Source organism: Paramisgurnus dabryanus, chromosome 19 (assembly GCF_030506205.2).
Source record: "Paramisgurnus dabryanus chromosome 19, PD_genome_1.1, whole genome shotgun sequence".
Classification (NCBI taxonomy): domain Eukaryota; kingdom Metazoa; phylum Chordata; class Actinopteri; order Cypriniformes; family Cobitidae; genus Paramisgurnus; species Paramisgurnus dabryanus.
Genome location: NC_133355.1, coordinates 25,224,057 through 25,240,354, shown reverse-complemented (window position 1 = coordinate 25,240,354; position 16,298 = coordinate 25,224,057). Strand labels below are relative to the sequence as shown.

The 16,298-nt window shown below is 41.3% G+C and overlaps 1 long non-coding RNA gene across 1 annotated transcript; it reads right to left on the bottom strand.

The window, feature by feature from the left end:
* On the bottom strand, window positions 1-8,322 carry LOC135784053 (uncharacterized). The gene is made up of 3 exons (XR_010545975.1): window positions 7,611-8,322; window positions 254-452; window positions 1-63 (listed from the first exon to the last, which is right to left on the bottom strand). It is a non-coding gene; the product is annotated as an uncharacterized lncRNA (long non-coding RNA).
* Window positions 8,323-16,298: the final 7,976 nt, after the last annotated feature.

The following is a 16,298-nucleotide window of genomic DNA, read 5'->3' as shown; positions in this document are numbered from 1 at the left end:
GGTGATTCCAAGATTCCTCTTTCTCCTCTCTAGGATTCGCTATGATTTTTGAAAGTTCCAATTCTGAAAGAAAAAAGGGCAGTAGGGACAGAAATGGTGTAGGATTATAATGACATCATATTTTGGGGCGGGGCTAAAACACAATCTAATCACACACAGCACAATATGTGACGAACACCAGCATACATAGAGCTGCCAATCCGAGCGATCTTTGAATAGGAAAATGATTTATGTGCTGTAGGAAAATATTCACCTGTTGACATTGAGGTTGTTGTGATGAGTCGGTCGTTTCGGGAATCATTTTTGCATGTGCAGAAAATAATCCAGGGTAATACCGGTCAGGATAATCTTGGATGGCTATATTGGGCAAATAATCTCCCAGCATCAGTATGCTGAATAATCCCAGATGATTTGTCTCTTCAAAATTGCATGAGCTGAATCAAACGCAGGCTCTGAGAAATGAAATGTTATAGGATTAATAATAAACACAAGTTGCAATACGTTTTAGTGATGATGTAAGTTAGATAAATAGTTACATTTATTAATAATAATAATAATAATAATATTTATCAGAACTAGACCTGAGTGGTGCTTGGCTGTACAAAACTGCAACCACAGATTTTCAACACAATGCTGTCACGGATATGGTCACTGTACCCTTTGTAAAGGTTACTTGGTTGCATTAAAGGGACACTTCACCCATTTGCATTAAGCTTTGTATCGTTAGAAACACATGTTTTTGAACGGTCGTGCATCATTATCTCAGTTTCCCCGGAGATGGGAGAAATACAGATTTCAGTATTGCACTTTCTTCTTTAAATTTTTTGGTGGTGCATTGTGAGACTTGTAGTTTTCCATACAAATGCGCCTTAATTCTGTCCTTTCTCGGTCAAATAGGCACCAAATTCTAAGTTTATGTTACATTTCGACTACAAATATGACACACTTTCAATAAAGATTAATGTGTCTACCGGTGAAATGTCCCTTTAATGTGTGTAATTTTATTTGAGTAATTCAACTTAATAAATATGTTGTCAACTCATATTTTAAGTTGAATTAACTCAACATTTAAGGAAACCAGGTAACTTACTTTTTTAAGGTATATACATGTATACATTTGGTACTAGTATATTTGAGATACTAATATGAGTACTCTTAAGATATATTTTTTAAAAGGGTACCATTCCAGCGACAGTTTTTGTACCTTTTTCTGAGAGTCAATGGGACTTTTACAGCCGTTTTATTAGCTGCCATGTGAAAATTGTAATACTGATCACTTGGCAATAGTTGTAGGGTATTAGCAACTGTATTAGTGATGCTTAATTTCGTTGTCAACTGTTCACAGGTGTCAAGCAACACAACTTACTACTTTAAAGGTGCCAAAGAATGCATTGAAATAAAATGTTCAGTTGTTGTTTACATAGAAGGCATTAATATTCATAGGCTCTGTAAACAAGCAATGAATCTTGCGGTATACAGGTAATAGTCGATCAGAGGACCAGACGGACATTTGGAGCAATTATTCTTCTATATAGGACCGTTTGATCTTAATTGATCTTAACTGAATTAACCTTACTTGGGTTACAAACTCTTGCATTTTTATCCACTTAACCGATAGCAAGTCGAGCTCCAACAATGCTGTACAACAATGCTAATGAGACAAACTGAAATCCGAAATCGTGCCTTAATAAGGATCCTGAGATTTTAATGTGCGAGTTAACTTACATCTAAAGCTTTAACTATCAACAGCAGTATATCACCTCAACACGCATACATTAACATAATAAACGCTTAATGCAAAACAAAATTCAGTTTGAATTTGCCTATGTTAGTTCAGGTGTCACATGAATACCGTGTGCACTACATCACCAGTACATGCAAACAAAGATGTGATGTGCAAACTGAAGTCCAGACAGAAGTCGAGGTACAAACACCATGGCAACCCTCTTTCGTTTAAAGGTGCTCTAAGCGAATTGAAGCGTTTTAGACCATAAAACATTTTTTGTTACATACCGGAAACATCTCCTCACTATCTGCTTGCTGCCTGTCTCCTGATCAAACTGTAAAAAAACGCGATCTCTGTAGACAGCCCAGGCTTCACAAACGGCCATATCAACAAATGGCCAAACCTAGCCAGCACAAAACAAAACAAAGTATTCCAGCCAATAAACGACAAGAAGGATTTGGGGGTGGGGGTTGGGCGCGTTCATGAAAGCACGGAAGGGAGGGGGAGGGGGAGGAGTTAACTACGCTCTGTCTGTTTGAAAACAGTTCAAACATCAACAGGAAGTGACGTCGCACATTATTCGCTTAGAGCGCCTTTAACTGCAATGTTTAAACTGAAGGAATTTCGTAACCCCCCTCCCATTTCTCTTCATGAAAAAGAGTTCCTCGCCCAAACCCCTTCAGTGCTAAAAATCTCTGTGAAATTGAATACCTCATTTCTTTTACGTGGCTTTGGTGCCTCTGGTGTTTTTCAAAGGGGTGATCGGTCTGGGTGAGATTTAAGGTTTATAGAGTTGTGAAGCTATTCGAGAGATGCACATCCCCTCGAGCCTTCACCCCCAACCTGTTACTTGTCTGTTACTAGGCAACACCTGCTGGCATGTGCTAAATAAAGATTAGCACCGGGGCAAACCGCCTGGCAGAGATGTAATGGCTTGAGAACAAAAGCACAGATCCAGCTTTCTTACAAGTTATAATGGTCAACTCACAGGGTCTGGCACGATATATCTGCCAAAAACAGATCTTCCATTTCCTGATGCAGGGATGCATTTACACACTAAACTTTCGGAGAAATCCCATAAGAATTTTATATTTGAAATTATATTTTTTTTATCTTGCTTTGCTTAATTATTATGTTAGGATCAACTAAAAAAACACAAAAGTGACAACTAACTATTACCTTTTAAAAGACATTTGGCACACATATAGGATTATCACAAAACATACATTAATATAATGTATTTGATATAGGTTGTAATTTCACAATAAAGGTGGAACAGCTTCTGACATGATTTAGCTTTGTTTCATCTTTTTTAAATCACAAAATCTGCTATTTTAACAGGGATGTTTAGACTTTTTATATGCACTGTATATATAGATTAATTTATTATGTGCGGATGAGACCGAAGTTGAACTTTGGCCGTTATACCAAAATATTAGTTTGGCACAAAAAAACCCACTTCAAATCACCAAATGAACACCATGCCCACAGTAAAGCATGGAGGTGCCAGCATCATACTTTGTGGCTGCATTTCTTCAGCTGGAACTGGGGCTTTAATCAGGGTGGGTGGAATAATGAATAGCTCCAAATACCCATCAATTTTGACCCAAAACCTTAATGCTTCTGCCAAAACACTTTTTACAGGAATTTTACCTTTCAGAATGACAACGACCCGAAGCACACCTCCAAATCAACAAAAGAATGGCTTTACCAAAACAAGATCAAGATTTTGGAATGGCCCGGCTAGAGTCCAGATCCAAATCCCATCCAAAATCTGTGAGGTGATTTAAAGAGGGCTGTACACAGGAGACACCAAACAATTTGACAGAGATCGAAAGCTTGTGCAAGGAAAAATGGCAAAGTATTGCAAGGTCAAGATGTGCAAAACAGAATGCTTTGATAAAATCTAAAGATGCTTTAACCAAGTTTAAGTTTAGGGGTGTGCACACTTATGCAACATGGTTATTATACAATTTTACTTGCCATTTTCCACCCTAAAATGATTCTTATTGTTATTCGCTTTAATAGGTTGCAATTTTGCAATTAAAGGTGGAACAGATTCGAACATGATTCATCTTGGTTTTATTTTTTTACATCATAAAAACCTGCAATTTGACTAAATAGTTAGTTTTTTAAAGGGTACTGCTCCAGTGACAGCTTGGGACCATTTATTTATTTATATTTTTTCATTATTTTGGTCTGTTTAACAGGTTGAAACAAACTGTTAGGAATTTGCAGGAGAGAGAACCCAATTGCAGACAATGTCGGGGGTAAACAGAGAACACTTTATTAATTGACAAAAACAAAAAGCCCACAAGGGGGCAAACAACATTAAACAACATACACTCACCTAAAGGATTATTAGGAACACCTGTTCAATTTCTCATTAATGCAATAATCTAATCAACCAATCACATGGCAGTTGCTTCAATGCATTTAGGGGTGTGGTCCTGGTCAAGACAATCTCCTGAACTCCAAACTGAATGTCAGAATGGGAAAGAAAAGAAGATTTAAGCAATTCTGAGCGTGGCATGGTTGTTGGTGCCAGACAGGCCGGTCTGAGTATTCTCCGGTCAGAGGAGAATGGGCCGACTGATTCAAGGTGATAGAAGAGCAACTTTGACTGAAATAACCACTCGTTACAACTGAGGTATGCAGCAAAGCATTTGTGAAGCCACAACACGCACAACCTTGAGGCGGATGGGCTACAACAGCAGAAGACCCCACCGGGTTCCACTCAACACTTAATCAAAACTAAACAACAGATTTGTAAATGAAAAGGTTTAATTACAGTACTGACTTAAAGTTACAGTTGAAATGGTTACACTATAAATACATGAAATGGTAAATAATACAAACAATTGACTGTTTCCAATGTATGTAAGATATTACCTGATAAGATAGAGCAGTGGTTCTCAAATGGGGGTACGCGTACCCCTAGGGGTACTTTGGGGTACTGCAGGGGGTACGTGAGAGAAAGTGGAAACTGACATTTAGGAATAAATTAATAAAATCAGTAATTCATGATGATAGTATTTTTATATGACATTAGGACTACACAAAGATGCATTAAAAAAATCATAAATTTAAAGCACATTGTACAAAATGCATGTGCGAGTTCAACCTGTTGACCTTGTCTGGCGCATGCACAAGGTTTCAGTTCAGCAGCTTCAGCAACGGAGATACAAGGAGTCTGCTCCTGTTATCATTTCATACTTAAAGTTTACTTTCTTTTGTGGTGTTGCTGTGCGTATATATATATATTCAAGTAAGTGACATCTGTCAGTGTTGTAAATATGTTTGAGTTTTATTTAAATGTACCTCATTAAATCTTCCATAATAACCTTGGGAAAGCAGCTGTATTCCACACAAATTCCTACAGGTAGCTCGCTCGTAGGTTTATTTATTTTCTGTGGTTATGGCGCATTTGGATGTCTGGTTACAAGCGCCTGTGGTAAAGACGTGTTTGACGTCGCGTTGAGCTGTGTAGACCGGTTTATCATATGACATCAGTAATTTAATTACCGCGGCGCGGCAACCGGACGATCCGCGCAACGCTGTGAAGCCCGCGGCGCGGCAACGGGACGATCCGCGCAACGCTGTGAAGCCCGGGCCGCGGCAACCGGACGATCCGCGCACATCTCGAGTCGAGGCACTATGGTTAAAATGGATGCCGTCATTTTCTGATTCATTTTTGATAAAACGAAAATACAGTCGTCACAAGTTCAATATCATCTCATATTTAAACATCAAATGTCAAGAGATACCAGAGAGCCATACGTGACATACATGCACATCCCTATTATGAATCCAAAAGCAGTAAATACTCTATGTTTGGATCATCTTTCTAAATCTGATCTTTAATAATTTATTTTTTTATTCAAAATGTGGTATTTTTGGACGCATCCTACCCATATAAGAGGTGATAAAAAAGTATAAATAAAGACAACATGAAAGTTTTTTTGTTGTTTAAAAGGATCTGTTCTTATATTTGATGTATTGTATGTTTATGTTTAAAGAAAAGCATTTTCAATTACAATTTTGTGAAAAATAAAAAAATCCTGGCACTGGCTGGCAACTTTTTTTTTTAAATGCTGGCGGGGAAAGAGTTCAAATCACAGTGAGTTCATAGACAGGTGTCTATGAACTCACTAATTTAAGTATAAGGTGACACAAGTAGCTCTCGACCACTTTTATTTTTAGAAAGTAGCTCTCCAATAAAAAAAGGTTGGAGACCCCTGATATATGTTCAGTACTGAGATCATTAACAGTACTTATTGAGACCTGAATCCAAAATCAGGAGCAGGGTCTGCGCAAAATAATAAAAGTTATGAGAGGTGGCTTCTTAAAAGAGGATGCTTAAAAGAAAAAACAAACCAGAGCCTCAAAAATACCACCAGTTTTGTGATGAATACTAATAAGCAATAAACCTGCTCTGGGGCATCAGATATAATAACTGTCTCACTCTCATTTCGCTGTATCTCAAAATCAAATGTTGTTGACTGGTTAAGGGGTACTTGGCTTGAAAAAATCATAAAAAGGGGTACTTCAGCCAAAAAAGTTTGAGAACCACTGAGATAGAGAACAGAGAAAGAAAGAACGTTTAGAAGAAAGAGAACTGGAACCTAGGCCTAATGGCCTGAACCCCAGTGAAGAAGAAAGGAAAGGGAAAAGGCCAAGGCAAAAGGCAAAAAGCAAAAGCCCAGAGCTCATAAAAACCTTAACCTATATCCTCTATCCCTTGACAATGTGACTAAACCTAACTTGATACATTCAAATTGACCAATCAGAAGATCACCTTTAACCCCCAATGTACTTGACCAAACCCAACATAATACATTCAAACTGACCAATCAGAAGACCACCTTTAACCCCCACTGTATTGGATAAACAGTTGTGACAATAGTCTTTGATCACTATCAGCATAGGGGGTTGTGACAAATTGTGACCAAGTAATACATTCCTATATTTTTAATCTTACAATGACAATGAGTTCACTGTACTAAAATAGCCCCCACAGTCACCAGATCTCAACTAGGGTGACCACCTGCTAATAAGCCCAAGGGGGGACAAGGGGTGTGTTTCTGAGGGACAATGTGGGACACTCCCTGGCCCGGCGGTGCACCCGACCCACGGGCCGACTTATTGATAGTGGTTTACCCATTTCTAGCAAATACCACCTTACACTGCAAAAAACTTATTTTCTAGAAAAAAAATCTTGTATTTTTGTCTTGTTTTCAGTAAAAATATCTAAAAATTCTTAAATGAAGATGCTTTTTCTTGACGAGCAAAACGACCCAAGAAAATAAGTCTAGTTTGTAGACAAAAAAAAATCACATTTAAGTGATTTTGTGCACAAAACAAAAAAATCTGCCAATGGGGTAAGCAAATTTTTTTTTCTAAAACACTAAATTCAAGATTTTTTCATTGTTTTATGCACAAAATCACTTAAATTTGATATTTTTGGTCTAAAAAATAGACTTATTTTCTAGGGTCGTTTTGCTCCTTAGGAAAAAGCATCTTAATTTAAGAATTTTTAGATATTTTTACTGAAAACAAGGCAAAAATACCAAGACATTTTTTTCTTGAAAATCATTTTTTGCCGTGTACATGGCATGTTAATAATGCCCTATTCCCCTAAACATTATGTATGCTCATGAATAGGACAACCAATGTGTATTTTTTTTTTAAATAAAGATTCATAATATTTTGAACATTCAATGATTGACAGATGCACTTTCACTTACGATTTACTTTAGCTATTTAATTTATTTTTCATTATAATTGATTCACTTTAAATACATTATAATATAAAATTATAGAATTAACAGGAATTGAAGTTGCTCAAATACACAGAAACAGTAAAAAAAAAGTCTTAACTCACAACTCCAGGGGTTCACGGAACGAGAAGAGGGAGGAAGGATGGTGAACTTGCATGTTAGTAAAGGCAGGCGCAGGAAAAAAACTGTTCAGTGTTCTGGAAACATCTTTAGGACTTTCAGCCACAAATATTTATTTTCCCAGTCTTTCTTGTACCCACACCTTCTCTTTTTAATTGATGATGGCGGTGCAGAGTCAGACTCAGTCTCTTTCTCCATTTTTCGAATTGGAAAGCGCGCATCTAAAAGGGATACACGTGCGTGGCTGCGTGCGGACTGCGCTGTCATGACAACAACGAAAAGTTAACAACAACCTAGTCAGCAGTTCAGCTGAGGGGCAACAGTAGCGTGCGAGTAGCGAGTGGGGAGCGAGCCTGAACTGTCTAGTAATGTTCGTTTGGCTGCCTGGGGCTCAAGGATATAGAGCGACCAACTTTTTTTAAGCAAGCATTGATTATGCGTGACACGGTCTCAATTTGCGGGACGCATGAATTGGGCTTCAAACGCTGTGCGTTCACGCGCTACGCGGGACGGGTGGTCACCCTAATCTCAACCCAATAGAGCATCTTTGGGATGTGGTGGAACGGGAGCTTCGTGCCCTGGATGTGCATCCCACAAATCTCCATCAACTGCAAGATGCTATCCTATCAATATGGGCCAACATTTCTAAAGAATGCTTTCAGCACTTTGTTGAATCAATGCCAAGTAGAATTAAGGCAGTTCTGATGGTGAAAGTGGGTCAAACACAGTATTAGTATGGTGTTCCTAATAATCCTTTAGGTGAGTGTATTTAAGACACTAGACAGACTTAACACAAAACTAGACTTAACACTAGACTAGAACCCTTGACTAGATTTAGCCGACAACATACAGGCGAACACAAATGAACGAGCACAGGACAACAAACACAAGGGCATTAAATAAAGGAGGAAATCATGAGGGGAACATGTGATAAGGATCAAACAATAAAGACCAAGGATGACAAGGGAGCGGGGTAAAAGAGACGAGACAAGGGAAACACGTGGCCTGTTCCCACACAAAACATGGTACTGTCAGAAGCCTGTCAAATGGAACTAGACGTTAAATCAAGACAAGATTCTGACAGGTTTCGGACACAAACTAGACAACATTTTTGGAAAGATGTTTATTTATTCTGAGGTTTGGCATAGATGATAGTTTGCATTGTGTTATGTAACTGATAATGCACAGCCAGTGTTTGGGACCCTGATGTGAATCATTGTCCCATTAATATAACACAGCTATTTACTAAAAAAAGAAACAGACATGAAATATTAAATAGAAATTAAAATTGTCATGCAAAATGAGACATCGATATAGGGCGCTGTAAAATGCCAATCAAATACAGTTTACCTAATATTATGCAAACATGTTTGACCAAAGATTCAATACACTGTAAAAAAACCTATTTGTTGGTTAAACTTTAAAAAGTATTTATTAAAAGTAAAAAGTATCCTTAAAACTTAAAAATATTAGTTAACTCAAAAAAGTTGTGTAAAAGTTGTTTCGACTAATATTTTTTAAGTTGAATTAACTCAAATTTTAAGGCAACCAGGCAACTTACTTTTTTAAGTTGAACCAACAAATCTTTTCTTGTGCATAAACATATCGGGTTAGTTATAATCAGTGCTACCGTGCTAATATTGGTCAATGTGCAATGTTGGGATGAAATTTGTATATTTAAAATTTGAGACATGTGATGCTTTAACCTACCGTTTGTAACTTTCCATCATTGAATATTTACATTGATGGGAAATGAAGCCTCAAATGAAGCACAGATACTTCCCCCTCTCCCTAAACTAAAGCATTATTCGGACGGGATTAGTTTTCAAAACAAAGTTTGAGTTTGAACATGTCCCCCCATGCCGTCTGTGCTTTTAGCACGATTTTACCAGAGGTCCCCCTGTAAAACTAATCCCGTCCGAAAACGGCTTAAGATTTAAAGCTTCGCGAGTGTCAAAAATAGTGCCATCTGTTGATTAATTAAAAATATGAAGTCGCTTCTGGGAAAAGCTACGTTTAACGTTTTCACGTTTGACTTCATGCAGCACCGCAAGAACTAACAGGCGGATGACATCAAAGTACCGCGAGAGCAATTAGAGAAATCATACAGATCATCTTGGTCCCTTTACGTCACCCGCATGGCGTTTTTTCGGCGGCGCATGAATTCGAACACACCTTACGTTTGTCATTGGCCACGTGATTTCTACGTTAACACAAGCTTCAAATCGATTCCCATTTTTGCTCAACAAAAGCTCAGTGGCCTCACCTCGAATGTCACATCACTAGGTATCATCATTTAAATATCCGCAATAGACTGTACAGTCCATTCAACTCATATCGATCGATCGAAAGATAGAGATGTATTCTGTACGAGGCACAACCACTTAACAACAGCAATCTATTTAATCCTCACAGAAGCACACGCTCTTCTGCCAGTGTGCCGTTTCTGTGCCGGCGGCCGTTGCATAACCCCTTCATTACATAATGCCAAACGCACATTCATGTCCAACAGGCTTATCTATCTTAGTGCTTCATCACATGAGAAGCATCTCATCCATGAGGCAGAGGAGGAGTAAAATATCCCACAAACACCTCCAGACGTCCTGCTCCACCAGCCTGATCATATGAGAGTGATCGGGTGATGCATCAGCGTACTCCCACATACAGGGATTGTTTTGAATCTAAAATTACATCATGACAAAAAGCAAGCATGAACATGGGGGTGGCGAGTTAAGGAAATCCATTGTGAGGCATTTAAAGCCGAATATACTGCACACTTTGTCTGAGGCCAGTGCTGTAAATGATTTTGGAGAGTAAGAATTTGAAATTGGAGAAAAAGAAGAGAATCGATCTGTTAAACAAGCTAGATTTAAAGGGTTTTATGACATGTTTTGAAACACTTGATATTCTGGTTACTAGATATATCCTGGGGCTCATCCTATAATACAAGCCTATGAAATTTATTGAACGGTTTTTGCCAGCCTGGCAAAAATAATAAAGTAATAACCCAGCAAAACACCACACGTGAAGCATTGCATTCTGCCATTTTTTTCACTTAAGTTAAATATTTCAAACTTGCGTGAAAACGTGTTTGAAGCGAATAGCATTTGTTTTCGTGGCAATCGCCACGCCCAATTAGGTAATGGGGCATACACACCAAACGCGAGTTCAACGTTTTGTGCGAGTAGATTACATACAAAGTCAATGCAAAGACGCGATCAGACGACTCCTTGCGCAGGGCGATGCAAATTACGCGATATGACATGCGGTATTTGCCTGAACGCGTCTTTGCACAAGTCAAAAATATTCAAGTCAAGACAAAAATTTGCATGACACGCAGTTAAATCACGCGAGTAATCTAACTGTGGGTTCACAAAAGACGCATGTGAGGCGTCAAATTCACGTCTACCGCGCGTAGTTGGACGCTTGAAAATTTTTAGTGTACTCGCTTAATTCGTGCTTGAGCCACACGTGAAATTCTAGTCATCGAGACATTCACGCAGAAATTTGCGTCATGGGAGAGGCTTCTGCGACTCTGCTTTCTGTAATCACGTCACTACTAGAGAAAGCTTCTTCTTCTTTCGTGTGTCCTCATCAAATGTCCAGCTCAGTAGAACTCAGCCATGTTCGCATCTCAGGTCCCACATCGAAGAGGCCGGCCTCCGAGGGTGGTTTATACAATGGACAGATGGTGATTATGTGCTCAGCGGTCTGCTCTGGCTCCCCGCAGTCACACACTGCACTGTCCTCCAGGCCCCACTTCCTCATCGATGCTTTGTAACGTACAACCCCAGTTCGCAGGCGGTTTAGCAGGGTCCATTGCCGGCGTGGCAGATCCTCTCCTTCAAGACCGCCTCCAGGGTCAAAGATGTAACGGTGGATTCATGAGGGCCCTGTTGACTCCCACTCCTGCTTCCAGGCTGCCGCGAGCCATGCCTCTGTGGACAGGTCCTCAGGGATAGACCTGAGCAGATCTTGTGCCGCCTTGTTGTACGGGTGGCGGGACTTCAGTCTATGAGGTGGCAATGCTGTTATGGTGGTATTGTGCAGGATATGCCAGTTGTATCTTTGGGCTTTCCTTGCAAGAGCGAGGGTAGCAGCCTCTCGTCGGAGGCCGGCCGGGGCAATTCCCGCTAGTATTGGCAGATGGTAAACAGGGGTGGATTTCAGACAACCAGTTATGATCCGAAGGGCAGTGTTTATGGCAGTGTCGACTTTCCTGACGTGTGGGCTTCTGCACCAGGCTGGAGCACAGTATTCAGCTGTGGAGAAAACGAGAGCTACTGTTGATATTTGAAGCACCTTGGCAGTTGCACCCCAGCTAGTACCAGCGAGGCGTCGAATTATTGCGACCCTTGATGACACTTTGGCCGTCACTTCTTCAAGGTGTTGTTTGAATGTTAAAGATCTATCCAGGCGTACGCCAAGGTACCGTGGGGCTTGCTGGAACTCAAGGCGCTTGTTATTCACGAATATGTCCAGTTCCCGTCTGGCCTCACTGTTGTTCAAATGGTAAGCTGCTGCAACTGTCTTGCCGATGCTGAGCTGTAAACGCCACTCACGCAGGTAGGCTGCCAAGGTGTCCATGTCCTGGTTTAGGCTGGCCTGCATCTGCTCCCATGTTTGTCGTCTCGTCATAATGGCCAGGTCGTCAGCGTAACCATATTTCCGGGATGTTGTTTCCGGTAAGTCGTGGATGTAGATATTGAATAACATCGGTGCGAGGACAGAACCCTGCGGAACACCATTCCTCAGCCTTCTAAGCCTGCTGCATTGACCGTCACTGGTCTTTAAGGTGAAGCTGCGGTTCGTCACCATCTCAATGATGAACTTCACCATGTGCCGGTCGGGAATGAACTTTAATAGCTTTAGGTGGAGTCCGCGGTGCCAGACAGTATCATAAGCAGCTGTGAGATCAAGCAACACTACTCCAGCCTTCTGTTTTTCTTGAAAGCTGTCCTCAATGTCTTGGGTGAGCAGTGTCACCTGGTCAACCGTTGACCGACCGCGCCGGAAGCTGGCTTGTTCCCGTGGGAGTTGGGGGTCCACTATTGGCTCGATACGAGTACAGATCAGCCTCTCCATGATTTTGAATGGGACGCAGAGCAGTGAGATGGGTCGGTAGGATTTGGGGTCTTCAGCAGGCTTGTTTGGTTTTGGAAGGGCTATGACAGCAGCGCGGCGCCATATCCTCGGGAGCTTTGACCTCCGAAGGCATGTCGAGTAGAATGAGCAGAGCCATACAGATGTTCTTGCACTCTGGTGGATCACAAACTCAGGGTGGATGTAATCATGGCCTGGTGCTTTCCCTTGTTTGGTCTTACTCAAGGCAGTCTGGAGTTCAGCTATTGTGAATTCCCCTGACAAGTTGGCATCCACACTAGCTGCTCTACACAGGGAAGTCACCTGGTGTGAGGTTGTGCGGGCAAAGTTCTTATCGGCATCAGGAAAACAGCTGTTCTTAAGGAGCTGGGATGCGATGGCATTTGCTGTTATTGGGCACCGGGAGGTCGATGGTGTTCTACCTGTCAGCTGATTTATTGTCCGCCACGCCTTACGGCTGGAGTGGGTGAAGTCAATTGACTGAACTACTTCTGTCCACCTTGACCTTCGGGTGGCATCTAGCTTCTGAAGAAGTACCGTTGCAGATTCTTCAACTTCCTCCCTGGAGCTCGCCTGCTGATGGACATGCAGGAGGTGGCTACATTCTCCATCCCAGACCGGGATGTAGTTTGTGTTAAAGCCACGGGGGATGGTTTTTCTTGCTGCCCCAAGGAGTACTCTACAGTAGGCTGCATACCCAGCGTCCACATCGGCATTGTCTGGTTCTGGGAGACAGGATGATGTCTTTTCTGTCTCCTCAGTGAATAACTGCCAGTTTGCCTTACGAAAGTTCCATCTCCTGACGGGTTTCCCAGCAACTGGCTGCACCAGGGATGGGACCTTTATGATGGACGGTCGGTGGTGTGAGCGGGGGAACCTATCAAGGACACGTCTCTCTGGCTTTTGAGCCGTGTGCCACACAGCGAAAGCCAAGTCCGGGTTGGTGTAGGTGTTCCAGCGTGCTGAAAAGAAGCTTGGAGGTTCTTTGGGGTCAAACAGCAGCAACGCATTGGCACTGGAGGCCCATTGGCTTAATGTCTCTCCATTTGGTGTAGTATGACTGTAACCCCAGTCTATGTGTTGGCAGTTAAAGTCCCCTGCATAGATGGCGGGTGCAGGTGCCGGTGGAAGTGATGCCATGGTCAGCATTGATGGTGGGGGCTTGTAGACATTGACAACCGTTGTGGCTTGCACCTTACTGGACATAAACTTACTGGAGATTGGCCAGTGGCTGTCCAACTAAGGTTGTTCCTTACGAAGGTTGCAAGTCCATGCTGTTTGCTGTAGGTAGACCAAGCAAGCTGGAAACCAGGCAGTTTGAGGATGTTATCACTGTCGCGGTGTGTCTCCTGGAGAAGGACGGCTGCTACTTTGTGGGAGTCAACGAGATGGTAGATGACTTCCATTTTGGCGGTGGTAAGGCCCTCTACATTAAGTTGGAACACCGACAGACCTTGGTACTCGATGGTCAGGATGGTCACTCGTCCTGACCTGGACGCACCATGTCCCTTTGGTCTCTTGCACCTCGGCCTGCCAGCTAGATGATGATGATGATGATGACTGGTTGGCGACATTAGTTTCGCAAGCTGGTCTTGCACCATTTCTTGCTACTTATGGAGGAGGCCACGTGAAGGCTGTCGTCGTCGAGAAAGCTCCTGATTGGTTAACGTTTTTCTACCAAAGTTCCGATTTTTCAACTCGCGCGTTTCCCACGGCAAAGCTCAATTCGCGTCATCGCGCAAACTAGACATGCGAATGAGGCAGAATCGCATCTCCCACGCAGCGCTTAATGCCTCATTCGCACCACGAATTGAAAATCACTTGCGCTTGACGCCTCTACTGCGGCTGGTGTGAAAGCAGCATAAAGCGAGTAACACGATGCCCCACATTTGGTGTGTATGTAGCATAATTTGGATCGTTCCCACTCGAGATTGCATCTATTTCGCGTTTTTGCATTGACTTTGTCCCCAGCAAACTCAGAACATTACCCTAACGTTAAATTTTAGTTCACCTTTGGTTATTTTTTGGGAACCAAATAATAATGTTCTTTGCAGGTTTTATTTTTGCAACCATAAAATAAAGTTAAGATAAAGTTGTTATTTAAAAAACTAAAAATAACTTTTATAGAACGTTCTATAATGGTTATTTTTGGGGGGTTTTGAGGAAATTAACACGAACATTAAGAGAACATTAGTCTAACATTAACTCTTTCACCGCCAGCATTTTTAAAAAAAGTTGCCAGCCAGCGCCAGCGTTTTTCATGATTTTCACCAAAGTTTAATGCCTTCCAGAAAATGTTCTTCTTTAAATATATAAACATACAATATACCAAATGAAAGAACAGACCCTCTGCTTTCAAACAAAAAAAAACGTTTCATCCTACCTTTAGTGGTTCTTTTGCAATCAGCTTTTGAATATGGGTAGGTTTTTGCAAAAACACCATATTTTGAGCAAAAAGTAGAGATAATTCCATTTTTATGACGGACTTTTCATAGAGATCATATTCAGAGCGATCTTTAAAACAGACACAGACATGCAGCAGCTTGCCATAGGGCAATACTTCCGGTTTTAAAAAGTTGCGGAAGGGCGCCACCTGGTGGATAATAGCGGTATTGCGGAAAGACGGAAAATCTCGTCATTGGCGGGGAAGCGTTTTCTCTTAATTGACGAGATATCTCGTCAATGGCGGGGAAAGAGTTAAGAGAACATTAGTCTAACATTAAGAGAACGTTTTACGAACCTAAAAATAACTGGATTTTCTTAAAGAAAACTTTCCTGGCTAACCAAAAACAAACCTTGAAAAAAAAATAATGTTCTGGAAACCAAAAAAGACAAGGGAACGTTTTGGGAACCAAAAGTTGTTAGCTGGGTAATATACTTGAGCAAATCGTTGAATTCGCATTTGGTGTGTACGTCCAAAGACTCACAGACAACAATTTCTGTATGCATATTTGGTCAGCTTTGTTCTGTCACAGAGCAGCTCTACATTTCAGTAAAATGCAAGATTTTAGCAAGCATGTGGTGCTGTGGCATTTCCTGTGTGCCTGCACCTACTTGCTTTTGTCATTGTAGTTAATTATGTACAGACAGAGCCTTCTGCTCACTGCAGTGACCATAGTAACAATCTCCACCGTCTCTAGCACAAACCAGAATGACCAGAGAGCGAGCGAGCAAGTCAGTGTCACTCAAAGCTGGAAACGATTTAAGAGACGAAATAGGTTCTGTCAGTCTAAGAGAAAGAAAACAGACCATTAAAGAGTGAGATGGATGCCCTCAGGAAAACATAATCACCATGAGCTAATGAAGGGAGATAAACCAAACAACCAGCAGCCAAGTCAACATAGACAGACAGACAGACAGACTATTAACTGTAGAGGGATTGTGATCATGCCCAACCTGACAAGTCTGAGTCCAGAGGGACGGTGAAGTAACACTGAATGCTATTGGATGCCTTTAAAGGACGCAAATGCTAGTCAATGAGACAGATTGAACCTCGAAACACGTACAAAGAATTTCAAGGTGAAAACTGAAGGACGATGGATACTAAAGATAAGTCATCAGTGGAGAGG